Below are 14893 nucleotides of genomic sequence, written 5' to 3'. Positions count from 1 at the left end.
AATATAGCAAAATGAATCATCGAGCAACAAAAAGACATGAAAGAAACAAATGCACACTGCTTAGTGAAAGAACCGGTCTGAAAAGACAACATACTCTATGAATCAGCTATATGACATTCTAGAAAAGTCAAAACTATAGCAATGGTAAAAAGATTAGTTACTAGAGGTTTGGAGGAGGAGGACAGAGTTGACTGGGTGAAGCACAGGGAATTTGGGGAAGTACCAAAACAATTCTGTATGATATTGTACTTATGGATTGTGATACTATTTCTTTGTCAAAACCCATAGATCAAGGAAAAATATCCATATATGTTAACTGCTATGTACACACATCCATAAATGCTTCTATAAATAGCGGCACATACACATACTCATACATACTAAGCTAAACATAAATTCATACTGATGTCTCAAACTCTAATCTATTACCAGATAGATCATTCTAGAATCCCTCCTTGCTTATCTGTAGTTCCACATTCCAACACTGAGAAAACTGACTCTAACCATCTGTTACTCCTTAGCTGAATTGTTCAAGTATTACGTGTGTAGCAGTATTAGAATCATGGACCTATTACTACCCGTGGGAAACAACTTTATAACCTAAGGTATGGTGCTTATCCAATTTCTTTTGCCTTAGTCTTACATTACTAACTTAGTAATTTCAGTGGTACTTAGATCAGTAACTTTCCCTCTCAGACTTCAGAGAGATTATTTCATACACATATACACAATTACATCGTTTTATCATAAAATATATTTGTACACATACAGATTCATTCTCTCTCTCTCAAATAAATAAATCTTGATGAAAAGAAAGATACTGGTTGCATAGGGGAATTCTTATCTTCTATTGTCACCTTTGAAGAGAAATTCTAATCATTTAAAATAAATCAGCATAATGAAACTTTCTAGAAATATATTCTAGTAGAATTCCTTTGTAAATCATCAGCTTGATAATAAATGCACAATTTGAGCCTGAAGTAAAAATGCAAATTAATTAATTTTTATTAAATACAGTGATGGAAATATCTTAGGTTTACTTGACAATATAATTTTTTAACAAACACTGCTCTAATGGTATAAATAAAAACAAATAAAATTTTATTCTGTAATTAAATAAAAATTACTCCAGTGAAGTTGCAATTCTTTCCATAAAAATGAGAAATCTCATTTTCCCTTTTTTGTCTGAGAGTAACATTTAAATCATTATAAAATAGAATCATCTTCAGAATAAGCTTTCACAATTTTATGAATTGTAAGTTTAAAGAATATACTTCTATAGGAAATTCAGTAATTTCATGTAAATTAATGAAATTTAAATTTTCACTTAAAGTATCAATTCCAATGCATTTGATTTAAAGAATATTGTTCACATTTTTTCTACAAATAAAAGATTCTAAAGTGAATACGTTAAGACTAAAACTCATATTACTTAAACATTTTTACATCAGAAACTAATGAGATAATATAACGATGCTCAATTATTTTTCCTTCATGGTGAGCCTCATAATATATAATTAATTTTCTCTGTATACTCTAAAAAATTACTAATATCATATAGTTCCCTCAATAATTCTATCAATCTTAAGACAGAAACACAGAATCAGAAATTTAATATATATATATTAAAATATACATATCCTTAATGTATATGTTATATATAATATAGATCATATATATTACATTTATATCATATATATATTTGTCCAGTTACTAGAGTTTCTGATATATTAAGATCCTTATTCAGATTTTGCTTGTCCTAACCCTTCATGGATGCTAAAAATACTTTCTTCCTGGAATTTATTCACTAAGTTTATGACTTTATTTTAACTTTTCTAAAGAAAACCTATATTTACGTTTCTTAAATAAGGAAAGGATGAAAGGAAAGGAGGGAAATAAGGAGGAAGAAAGAGAGGGAAAAAGGAGGAGAAGAAAACCCTACCACTATGACTTGTCCTTTGAGATTTTCTCGTTTATCATGTCTTCCTTAAATATAACTGAAGCAGAACTGTATAGTATAGATTACTAAGGCTCATATAACTTTTGCATACTGATTCCTCTTAATAAAAATTTGGGAATCTAACAGTTAGTTTCGGCTTTTGCAAGAAAAACTCATGTTTTCGTAGGACATAGATTTTCCTCAGCAACTTTGAAGGCTCATAGTAAATTTGCTTCCAGTCTGTTCCATGTACCAGTGATTATTATCCATGTTCTTTTTTATGTATCATTTATGCATTTACCTAATTCCTTTTCCTACTACCACTGACTTTGTCAGGTGGCCCACAGTGGAACGCAGCCCATGGTATTTACATCCTTGTGTGGTCCTCCCACACTGGCCCTGATTCTCACCATGTGACATTCTTTGGCCAATGAGGCATTAGAGAGTGTATTACAGAGGCTTGGTAAATCTTTAGACATTGCGGGTTGAACTCTTGCCACAAGTATTTACTTCTCATTTTGGAAAGCTTACAAACAAATTTAAAGGAGTTTACTAGAATTCCATGGAGTCTATTTATAAGTTTTACTTTACAAAATTATTATATAAAACTTATACTAAGTTTGAATAATGCATAAAATGTAAAAGAGACATGGGGACAATAAAGGGATATCCTTTTGAAGTACAAATATGTATTAAATAAGTAATTAAGTTGGTCACAGTTTTATTGATTTTCCACAATTTCCTTCCCATTATGTTCTCATTAATATTGGAAAGCCAGTGATTTTTAACCCACAGTTGTGTGTATATATAAATATATATATGGGGGGGGTAAGCACTTTAAAACTGGCAAATATTTAAGTAACTTTAAATGATAAATGGAGACAAGAACTTTAATATGCAGGAAACTTCATATCTGTTAAAGCAATATTGTGACTTTTAATTCATATTCAAATATTTTATCTTTAATAACTCCAAAACAAAGAGAGAGTGATTTGAACAGATGTTATCTTAGTAGGATTCCATTCTTTAAAGAATACCATGTTGAGCTACCACCAGCTTAAAACTGAAGGAGAAAAATAAAGAGTGAGCTTTATGAAGTCCCAGAGGATGCTCAAGCTGATTTATCATGTGGCATGCCTGGGCACCTCAAATAAGATGGTTAAAATAAATGTTTCATGCTAGTGAAAAACACTGAAAAGCAAACAATATAGTATTCCTTTGCCTGAATACAAAGGAGCCTTTCTCTGAATTCAGTTATACTGCAAAATAGGGGAAACCCATACACATTATAAAATAAAACTAAAAAAAATTATTTATACGTACTGTGGGAATTAATCCTATATTTATTAAATATGTATTTTATTCTTTAAAGACACATTTTCTTCTTTTACCCTCATTTTTTTTTAATCTTGCTACAAACTCCCCAGCTGACATTCCTATAATGGTAATGAACTGAAAATGTAGTACTGAAAATGTAGTGCATTTTACATTCGCTGAGAGCTTAGGCCCAGAAGTCAGATCACCTCCTTGACATTTCAGCTTTCTCATTTGTTAGGTGCATGACCTTGGGCAAGTTACTTAATTTCTCTCTTCCTTAGTTTCTTCATCTCTAAGTGGGGATAACAGTGACATTTACATCATAGATTGGTGTCATAAAAATATACATTTGATATATATATATATATCAAATTATAGATTATATATATATATATAATCTATCATCTTTGTAGAACAGTGTCTGGTACCTAGTAATACATGTTAGTTTTATTTATTTAGCACATATATTTTGGAATTATTTTCTTTGTCAGGGCACTAGGTTGGGTGTTGAGTGTACCACAGTGTACAAACACAAAGCCACTTCACTCATGGAACTTTTGGGCTAGTGGAGAATCTTAACCCAAACAAGTATTGAAAGGATGATGCTGTGGAATGCTATAGTTCTATATAGCTGGGAGTGGAGGTGGGCATAGGGTGGAGAGGGTGAATAAGCTAGTCCGGAATAAGTCCAGAGAAAGCCTCTTTAATAAAAGGCTTCATAATTTGAAAAAAAAAAAAGTTAACCCTAGAGAAGGGTTAAATTTCTATTCATTGAATCTAAACCCAAAGCTCCACAAATGGCCTCCTGCTCACTTAGGGTCTGAAATTCTTTCCATGCATCTGCTTGGCTTTCATGTTTTAATCATCTGATTTGTCTGCTTATTCATGCTCCCTGCTGCCAAATAATCATAATTTGCACAGATCATATCATCACCTCCCCAACTCATCCCCTATTCACTGTGGCATGCAGATATTGTAACCTAATTGTCTTTCTTTTAAAAGGTATCTCTGAATTCAAATTCCTAAGAGAATATTTCCTTGAGACTTTTGAACTTTATATAGATTGTGTGTCCCCTTTTGTAAGATTTCATGCAACAACTTCATTTGGCTTCAGCTGGGAGTGCAATTAATGAGGTGAGAGGTCGTGTGTGATTAACATAACTATGGGTAAAACAGACATTTTCATTTAGAATAAATAAGGGATTGTAAATGCAAAATACAAATCAGCTTTTAATATAAGGTATATGCACTCTTCTAGGACTTAGGGTTTAAAAGATGCCCCCACTCCTGTACGTTGCAGATAAGATGATAAGTTAAGTGGGCCCCTTATGTGGAAAAAATACTATTAAAATTGTAAATGTACATTGTGACCCAGTGATTCTATTCTTGGCTGTTTATCATAGAGATATATGTATTCATGTACCAAATGAGGTTTCTCCAAGTATATTCACTACAAAAGGCATGTAGTAGCAAAAAGGGGGAAGCAAACTAAAAGTCTACCAATAGACTACTTAGTATAGTAAATGTAGCGCACCCACATAATGAAATAGTATGCATCTATTAAAAACAATGCATCAGCTCTATGTATGACAGTAGAGGAATAAAGATTTCATAAATAAATATGGCAAAAATAAGAAAAGGCAAAAGAATGTACAAAATTATATGTACATAAATTAACATGATATTTTTGTGAAGATGTATAAGAAATATAAAAGACAGATAACAGTAGTTACCTCTGACCGGGTAGGAAAAGAGAAGTTTGACAGTCCTTTCTTCCCAATATACCCTTCAGAAAGCTTTACTATTTGTAGCATGTGCATGTATTACTTACTCAAGATAAATAGGCATAAAATTTTAAAAGAGCCACAAACTTATCTCTAATGCATGTAAAACTTGAACCACTTTTTCCTATTCCTAATAAACCACCACTTTAATTAACAAGCAAATTTTATTGCTATTGGGAAAATACTCAATTTCCCTTCATAGTATGCTTTCTCATTTTTTTTCTGCCTTTCAGTAACCTGCCACAATTCTAATCTCCATTAATACGCTTCCAGGCCGACATAACACCTGAGTTGTAGAAATACTATTATACTGATAAACACAAACAATTTTCTACAGTTATATGTTTTTCTTTTCCTGGCTTATAAGTATTTCCTTGTCAAGATTTGTGAATATTTTTGTGTATGCCTGTGTGTTTGTGTATCTAGGATCATCATTAACACTTCCAAAGGTACAAGGAAGTCGGATATAAGATTTAGTATTTTATCAGATAATGTCATAGGTAATGTTTTAGGATTTAGAGTAAATATATTACTCTCTCCTATCTGTTCTCAAACTTCTTAACCATAACAGGTCTTATATTTACCTCTTAACTCATTATGTCGTGTAGAAAAAAAAATTATATACTTTCGAATTTTTCTTGGGAATATCTCACCAATAAGGTTTTTATGTATTAATCTGGAAGTTAATAATTTTCTTCATTAAACTTTCCATTATCATTAAAATTTACAAAAATAAAAAGGAATACTAGAAAATTTTTTAAATAATTTTTTTATTTTATTTTTTTTAATTTTTATTTATTTATGATAGTCACACAGAGAGAGAGAGAGGCAGAGACATAGGCAGAGGGAGAAGCAGGCTCCATGCACTGAGAGCCCGACGTGGGACTCGATCCCGGGTCTCCAGGATCGCTCCCTGGGCCAAAGGCAGGTGCCAAACCGCTGCGCCACCCAGGGATCCCAGGAATACTAGAAAATTTGATTTAATTGCTTTAATAAAATGAAATAATATATTCATTGTAGAGTTAAGATAAGCATTAATCTTAAACATTTACCACACATTGTTAATATCAAAATAGATTTATGAATACTAAGTGACATTTACTACTGAGTGTGAAATTAAAATCAGCTATTCAAAATCAAAACCCTCTTTCAATGAATAAGGTTGCCAGGTCACATTGTTATGTTTGAAGTATGTTATTAATTCAAGTCTTTCATATATAGTGAATGTAGAAACTATTCTCTGAAATTTCCAATTACATATTATGAATATACTTGTTGAAAAACAAGAACCCTTGGGATGCCTGGGTGGCTCAGGGGTTGAGCGCCTGCCTTTGGCCCAGGACGTGATCCTGGAGTCCTGGGATCGAGTCCCCCTGCATGGAGCCTGCTTCTCTCTCTGCCTGTGTCTCTGCTTCTCTCATGAATAAATAAATAAAACCTTAAAAAAAAAAAAAAGGAACAAGAACCCTAATGAGATATGAGTTGTATTTGAATAGACATCCTGTGTTAGTTGGACCTCTCTTCATCACTGATGTGGCTCATGACACCAACAATAGTACTGGTCCAAATGGAATCAGCTTCGTCCCAAGGTGAGAAGGAACCAGAAACTGTACTGCTGCTATTAACTTCAGCGTTGGAACCGTAACAATTGCTGCTTTCTCTACATTGTACTGTACAGAGGACTAAAGAAATTTAATTGAAATACTTTTATTAATATCCTAGTAAACTGGTATACATAGTCAAATTATGCACACTAGTTTTCCACCTTCAGTTTGGAGTTGTATAACTTGTATAACTTGAGACAATTCAACTTGCCCCTTTTGGTCTGTTCCCTCCTCTGCAAAATGAATGCAAGACCACAAACCCAAGGAGTTATTCACTGAAGTGAAGGTGAAAGGGCTTTGTATACTCCACAGTAGTGGAAAGAAAAAAGGTTTGTTACCAGACCAAATCAAAATGCCCTGTGCAGATAGGCAGAGCTCGTGTTAGCTCTCTTTTGTATTTATTCTTCTCTAAACAGAATCTATTTTTTTAAAAGAATCCTTCCTGGTAGCTGAACTCACTCTTAGATTTTCACTTCTCTCCTTCCCTACTTAGTACTGTTAGTCATTAACACTTTCTTGGCCCTTGTCCTTGGTCCATCTGGGCCTGTGCAGTGGTGCCTCACAGGAGGGTTCTACAAGGCAGGAGGAAGGGTAGCAAAGGGGATCCCAAGAACATGTTGATTCCAAAGGGAGAAAGGGAGTTTACCTCTCCACAGTGTGTTTAAAAAAAAAAAAAAAAAAAAAAAAAAAGTTGGAGATAACAGACAGTGATAGATAAAGAGACAGGGAGACAGAGAGAGGGAGACAGAGAGACAGAGAGTGAAATAAATTATGTCCTGAGGCTTCTTCAGGAAAAGTCTCAAGGAACAGGCAGTGATAGCTTCCTGAGATGAATTTAAATACCCCAGAGCTGCCTTGAGGAGCAAGACAATGGAACTGTACCTTCTGGTTGCTGCAGCCTTGGACTTTGGCAGAAGTTAGACTGGGGCCCTAATGATGTTGAACATTTTTTCTTCTGCTTATTGATCACTTGTACATCTCTTTGAAACAATATTTATTTGAATTTTTCCATATTTAATTGTATCATGCATTGACATTGTTCAATGTGAGAATTATTTATATATTTTGAATATATTCTAATGGTCCCTTATCAGATATGAATTTTGCAAATATTTTGTTCTCATATTGTGGTAGCATCTTCATTTATTGATAATGTCTCTTATGAACTGAATATTTGTGTGCTTCTAAAATTTGTATGTTGATTACAATCCCAATATGATGGTGTTTGGAAATGGGGCCTTTGGAAGGTAATTAAGTCATGAGAGTGGAGCCTTTGTGAGTAAGATCAACCCCTTTATAAGAAAAGTTCAAAGTGATATTTCATTCTCTTTCTACCATGTGAGTAACAAGAAGGTCCTCTGTAAACTAGGAAGAGGGCATTCACCAAGAATTCAACCATGCCAGCACTCGGATCTCAGACTTACAGCCTCCAGAACTATGAGAAACAATGTTTGTTGTTTAAGCCACCTAGTCTGTGAAAATTTGTGATAGCAGATCAAGTTGACTAAAAGAGTGTCATTTGATCCATATTTAATTTTGATGAAGACTAGTTCATCTTTTTAATTTTTCTTCTGTTGCTGTTGCTTTGCTGTCATATCTAAGAAAACATCGTCTTGTCCAAGTTCTGAAAGATTGATTGATTGATTGATGATTGATTTTATTTATTCATAAGAGACACAGAGAGAGACAGAGGAAGAGAGAGAGGCAGAGACACAGGCAGAAGGAGAAGCAGGCTCCATTCAGGGAGCCGGACATGGGACTCAATCCCGGGTCTCCAGGATCACAACCTGGGCCAGAGGCGGCACTAAATCACTGAGCCACCCAGGCTACCCAAACCTTTTTTTTTTCTTTCAATATATATCTGTGCTCTTTGCATGAATATTGTGAACTTAAAATAATTGTTTCTATATACTCCTGTTAGTTAGTAGCTAGACGTGAGCAGTGGAAGGAATGCCCCTGTAGTCAACAAAACCAGCCCACATCTTCCTCCGACTAGATGTTATAGCCTACAGGACTTTCTCTCAGGAGATGCAAGCCCAGTCCAGAGACAAGGTATTGTCAGTTTAACCTCTAGATAGTTATATGGCTATTAACATAAATTAGCATTGCTGTTACAGCCCCAACCCCACTCAGCAAGAAAGGCTGCCATGATGGTTCTGGTACAAATCTGTCTTCGTTCCAGAGAACTTTGGTGATCCTTTAGAACAAGTATCTGAGTTTTCCCATCTTCACTCTGAAGACCACAGATGTTGAATATATTGATTCCTCCTTCCACATTTCCAGCAACTGGTCAAGCTGGGATTCAAATACAGGCATTTTGGTTGCAGAGTACATACATCTAACCACTGCTCTAATCTGTCACATTTTTTACAGTACTTGGGATATTAAGGATATGTTTGGTGGGATAAGAGGCAGAGATTGATATATCAAGTGTATTTCTAAACATCTTCCCTTGTTTCAGGATTTCTTTTCCTCTAGGGCCCATGGTTCTTGGTCAAGGGTGGGCAGTGAAGCAAAGTTTATCGAGTGATAGGACAAAGCACCCAAGGAGGGAAAGCACCCCAGAGAGTTGCCTTTCGGGCTTCTAAATCTAAGGATTTTTACAGGAATGTTTGGTGGGCTGTTTTAATCTGATTAACCTCCATGCACCTGTCACTCAATCAGGTTTTGTCCACACTGTCATCTACCTATCTGGTAGTTGTTCACGTGGGAAAAAATGGAGGGCTCCTCTGGGGTAGTGTAGAATCTTTTTCATTTTAAGGGCATTTCCTCTTAGGATGAAGGCCCTTTGCTCCTGCCTTTCTTCCGACTATCCTCTATTGCCCAGATATCACATTTCTTATATAATTGTGAATTAAAATTATGTAACATAAATGGAAAGTAATAGTAATATTACTAGTACCCATCGCTAGACTACATAATTTACATTTACTAATACAAAATTCAGAATTTTGCAATCTAAAGAAACTTATGCATTAAAATCATTTCAAGGGATCCCTGGGTGGCGCAGCGGTTTGGCGCCTGCCTTTGGCCCAGGGCGCGGTCCTGGAGACCCGGGATCGAATCCCACATCGGGCATCCCGGTGCATGGAGCCTGCTTATCCCTCTGCCTGTGTCTCTGCCTCTCTCTCTCTCTCTCTCTATCATAAATAAATGAAAATTGAAAAAAAATAAAAAATAAAAAAAATAAAATCATTTCAAGAAAATATAGGAAACTATTTAGTAAATCATCACCTATCCTTAATATCATAAAAATATACTAATTATATAAGTAATAAAAAATAAAATCATAATAGGCTGAAATATTTTTTTTTTAATATTGTATTTATTTATTTGAGAGAGAGAGAGAGAGAGAGCGTGAGCAGGAGGAGGGGCTGAAGAAGAAGGACAAGCAGACTGCCTGCTGAGCAGGGAGCCTGATGCAGGGCTTCATCCCAGGATCCTGAGATCATGACCTGAACAAAAGGCAGACATTTAACTGACTGAGCCACACAGGTTCCCCAATAGGCTGAAATATTTGTATTAAATGGTATATGTGGAACTGAGCTCTATTGCAAACAATTCCAGATACTTACTAAAATCTTTGTACAAATATAACACAGAAAACAAAAAACTCCTAATATAACTGACAGTCTGAGACTGATAAAGACCATGAATCTGTGAATACTTTTCACAAGCTATAAAATTCAAAGATCAGCACTAAAGCAAACTCTGGCCACCAATGGTAGCGTTCACTGAACAGGCATGGCATGGTATGGCATGGTAACAGAATAAAAGACATTTGGTCAATAGTAAGACTGTCATAAAGTGTACACCAAGCAGGATAAAGCAGCCATTTTTCTCCAACATGGGTTCTATATTTTTATTTAAAAAATATAGTTCTTTTCAAGTTACTATAATTATTATTATGGTCAGTTTTAGATTTATCATTTTGTTTGTTACCCATTTTTCCTGTTATTTTGTTCCTAAAATTTTCTTTCCTTCTTTCTTCTATGTTGATTTAAAAAAAATAGTATTGTATTTTAATTACTCTGTTGAATTTTAAGCTATACCTATTTGCTTATTTTCAGTGCTTGATCTAAGTATTATAATATGCATCATTAACCTATCAAGTTTGCTTAGAATTAATATTTTACTACCCCCCATAAAATGTAAGAACCAGTTAATAGTATGATTCAATTTATTGCCCTGTCCTTTGTGTAGTTGTCACATGCCTTATATTCACACACACACAATTTTAAATACAATAATGATATTTTACATTTCCCGTGTCCATTATTACTCTTCATTTCTTCCAGAAGATCTGAGTTTTCACATGGTATTATTTTCTTTCAGCCTGAAAAACTCCCTTTTTGCTTATATTACAGAATACAAATGAATTCTTATAGCTAAGAGTTATATGAAAATTTTTATTTTGCCCTTATTTTTTGAAATATTTCTAGGGATATAGAACAGTGTTGATTTGTCATTCTTTCAATTTAGCACTTTGAATATTGCTTTCTTTTTTTTTTACTTCTAGTTCCCATTAATCTGATTAGAAGTCAGTATAATTAACATAGTTATTTCCCTATAGGTAAATGATTTTTTTCCTTTCTCCATTTTCTGGAAGTTTGCAAGATTTTGATCCTTTTTTTTTCTTTGCTGTTGTTGTCCATTTATTTTGTTTTGTTTTCAAAAGGTTGGCTATGATAAGCTTAAGGAAGCTTTTTATATGTTTAATTCCTGATGGAAATTGGCTGAATCTCTTAGTACTGCAAACTAACATGTTTTAAATAGATCTTGGAAATATTAAGCCAGTGTTTTTTTAATAATATTCTTTAATCCAAAAAAAATAATATTCTTTAATCCCATTCTCTTGCTCTTATCCTTTGGGGACTCCTATGCTATATGTTAGATAGCTTGATATTGTCCCATACATCACTGTAATTATCTTCATAGTTTTTCAAATATATTTTCTTAATAAAGTCTTTCTTTTTATACATACTTTTCTAAAGATTTTATTTATTTTTGAGAGAGAGAGAGAAAGAGCTTGAGGATGGGGGAATGGGCAGAGAGAGAGAGAATTGCAATGAGACTCTGTGCTGAGTGTGGAGCCTGATGCAGGGCTTAATCTCACAACCCTGAGGTGATGACCTGAGCTGAAACCAGGAGTTGGACAATTAAGGGACTGAGCCACCTGGGTGCCTCATTGAAGAAAGCTTTTATATTCAAATTCACCAACCCTGTCATAGGCTGCCTCTAATCTGGTGGTAAGCTCACCTAATATATTTACCCTTTTATTTTTTTTAAAGATTTTATTTATTCATGAGAGACATAGTGAGAGAGGCAAAGACACAGGCAGAGGGAAATGCAGGCTCTGTGCAGGGAGCCCAATGTGAGACTCAATCCCGAGTCTCCAGGATCATGCCCTGAGGCCAAGGCACCTGTGCCACCTGCGCCACCCAGGTGTCCCATATATTTACCTTTTAAGGATTTAGAATTCCGTCTATCTAACTATCCAATTCTCTATCCATCCATCTATATATCATCTTCATTTTTCTTCTCATGATATCTGTTTCTCTCATGATATCTGCTCATTAATTATGATTATATTTACCTCTAAGTAGCACAAAACACATATGACAATTACTCTTAACATTGAGGTGTAATTCCAACACCTCAATCATCTCCAGCTTATTTTGTATCGTTATCCTTCCTTTTCTTGTTTTTTTAAAAAGTTTAGTTTTATTTTATCTTTTTTTTTTTTTTTAAATCTTAGCCAGGACATTGTGAATAGTACCGTATTTGGTTATTTTCCCTGAAGTACATGGATTTTGTCCTGGGAAGACAGCTTGGCTGGACTAAAACTGTCAACTTCGTTTCCTCAGCAATGGATAGCAGCTGGATCTTCGCTCAGTTTCCTGGCTCCTTGGATTCTGTCCTATAAATGTAGTTTATGCCATCAGCCAAGCATGTGACTGGAGTTTATAGAAATATTTGATCTTCTCCATCTGCAGTTCTTTTCTTTTTTAAAAAAAAAAATTTATTTATTCATGAGAGACACAGACAGAGGCAGAGACACAGGCAGAGGGAGAAGCAGGCCCCTTACAAGAAGCCCGATGGGGAACTTGATCCCTAGACCAGGATCACGTCCTGAGCTGAAGGCAGACACTCAATCACTTAGGCACCCAGTTGTCCCCATGCAGTTCCTTTCTTTATGTCATTTTCATCTTCACCTTTCAGCTGCTCTAGCAACCCCAAAGTTCAATATCTTGCTACCATTGCAAGAAAACCAGGGCATTTTTATTGGGTTCCCAGCTTCTTTCTCAGACATCTGTGGTAGAGAGAGCACTCTCTGGTAAGAATTCTTAAATATTTAATCTCAGTTCTCTTTTTTCATGCTATACTTTTCCTCTAGTTTATGGGGTTGTTTTCATTGTTTTTGTTTTGTTTTTTCTTTTCTCACAAATGCCTACAAATAACTGCCTTCTAAAATGTCTCCTGTAGTTTATGACTTATGAGAACTTGGTCTAATACAATCAACCTATGTATTATCAGAAACAGAAATGATCAGATATTTCAAAGTGGCCAGATAATGTTCCTTCCCCCTTACATTTAAAAAAAATCAAATTATTTTATTTATTTTTAAAGATTGTATTTATTTATTCATGAGAGACACAGAGAGAGAGAGAGAGAGAGAGAGAGAGAGAGACAGGCAGAGGGAGAAGCAGGCTCCATGCGGGGAGCCTGACGTGGGACTCGATCCCGGATCTACAGGATCACACCCTGGGCCAAAGGTGGTGCTGAACTGCTGGGCCACAGGGGCTGCCCTAAAAATCAAATTAGATTGTAATTAATTAAGATGCAGTTTCACAAGATAAAGTACATGTACTTAACTTTTTTTTTTTTTTCTTCAAGACAGGGTACCCTCAAGTATATCAGTCACTTAGAAGTAATTTATTTTGGAATGGCAGTTTTTTGTTTTATTTTTCTCTTTGTTTAATTAGACCGCATATCAAATACCCAACAATATAGTGCTGCAGAATGCTTATTAGTGTATGTAAATTGAACTGTACGCTATGAACAGCAGCTTAACTATTAATGAAAAATCTGAGGAAACCATTCACCCAGTATAAAAGAGAATAACACTCCTTTTGCCTAAGTGACCTCAGCTATCCCCAGGGACTAAATTCATGAACTAGAGACTTAGAATCACACTCACATATTTCTTTTTCCTTTGCAATTTATACCAACTTAGCATGATGTTTTGTTTTGAAATTTTTAGCTCTATAAGTTAAAATCTAAGCATTTGAAAGCCTTCATATCTAAAATTTAACTCATCATTTTTTTCCCAAACTTTCCTACTCTTATATTTATATATTTTGTTCTACTACTGCAACACACTCATATAATACACTATTATCTTTCATCTTTTACCTGGCATCTCCAAATAGCTCTCTTCTTGGTTCCTCTGCTTCCAAATTTGATTAATTCTAACCTTTGATCTGCATAATGCTCAGAACTTATTTTTCAGCCATAAGTTTAATATATTATCTTACTTAAAAAGAAAAGCAAACCATGAGGCAGAGATATGCTTGATTTTGTAAAAAGAAAAAAAAAGGAAGCTTCTCCATAGTATTTTCAATTATTACTTTAATTTCTTATTGTTTATCCTTAGACTTTTATTTAATGTGAAAATACATGAATTTTACATGAACACTGATAAAAATTGAACAAATCAGCCTCACTGACAAGGAGTTAGAAAAACAAATAAGAACAACAAATGTGTTCAAAACCAAGTATTTTGCTGAAATCACATAAAGATACTTAGGTACAATTGAATAGTTAAGCTCTATTTGAATGAGTGTTCATTTTGAATATAATATCCCATGGACCATTTTATCATTTGCCATATGTTATGTAATTACATAAATGTTGGTATATGCTGTGAATATGCTGCAAATTAACAACATTTCTTGTTTCTGGAAAGAAAATGAGAAATTAATTTGGCAAATGTCAAGTTCAGTTCATGTCAAGAAGCTTTTTGTGTCATGATCCATCATGAGAAATTAAACAGATATATTCTACTAAATAGATCACTTTTGGGGCAGCAGCTGTGGTTCAGGTTTGTTCATTTAGCAGATTCATTCCACCTGACTTTGGAGAAATTACTGAGATGATGTTTTCACAGTCTGAGTATGTTTTTGTTTCCTTTGCCCAGTTCAGTTAGAGGTGGTAAAGGAAAAGGATATTATGTTGTTTAACGTATC

At 34.4% G+C, this 14893-nt stretch overlaps 1 long non-coding RNA gene across 3 annotated transcripts in view; it reads left to right on the top strand.

Annotated features, from left to right (window-relative positions):
• Positions 1 to 468: 468 nt before the first annotated feature.
• LOC144282968 (uncharacterized) overlaps positions 469 to 14893 on the top strand; it is a 31219-nt gene continuing 16794 nt past the window's right edge. For all 3 annotated transcript variants that reach the window (XR_013351376.1, XR_013351375.1, XR_013351374.1), the window contains exon 1: positions 469 to 605. This is a non-coding gene — a long non-coding RNA (uncharacterized LOC144282968). The remainder of the gene's footprint in view (positions 606 to 14893) is intronic.

This window comes from Canis aureus, chromosome 14, assembly GCF_053574225.1.
Source record: "Canis aureus isolate CA01 chromosome 14, VMU_Caureus_v.1.0, whole genome shotgun sequence".
Taxonomy (NCBI): Eukaryota; Metazoa; Chordata; class Mammalia; order Carnivora; family Canidae; genus Canis; species Canis aureus.
This window is presented reverse-complemented; position numbering and strand designations above follow the sequence as displayed.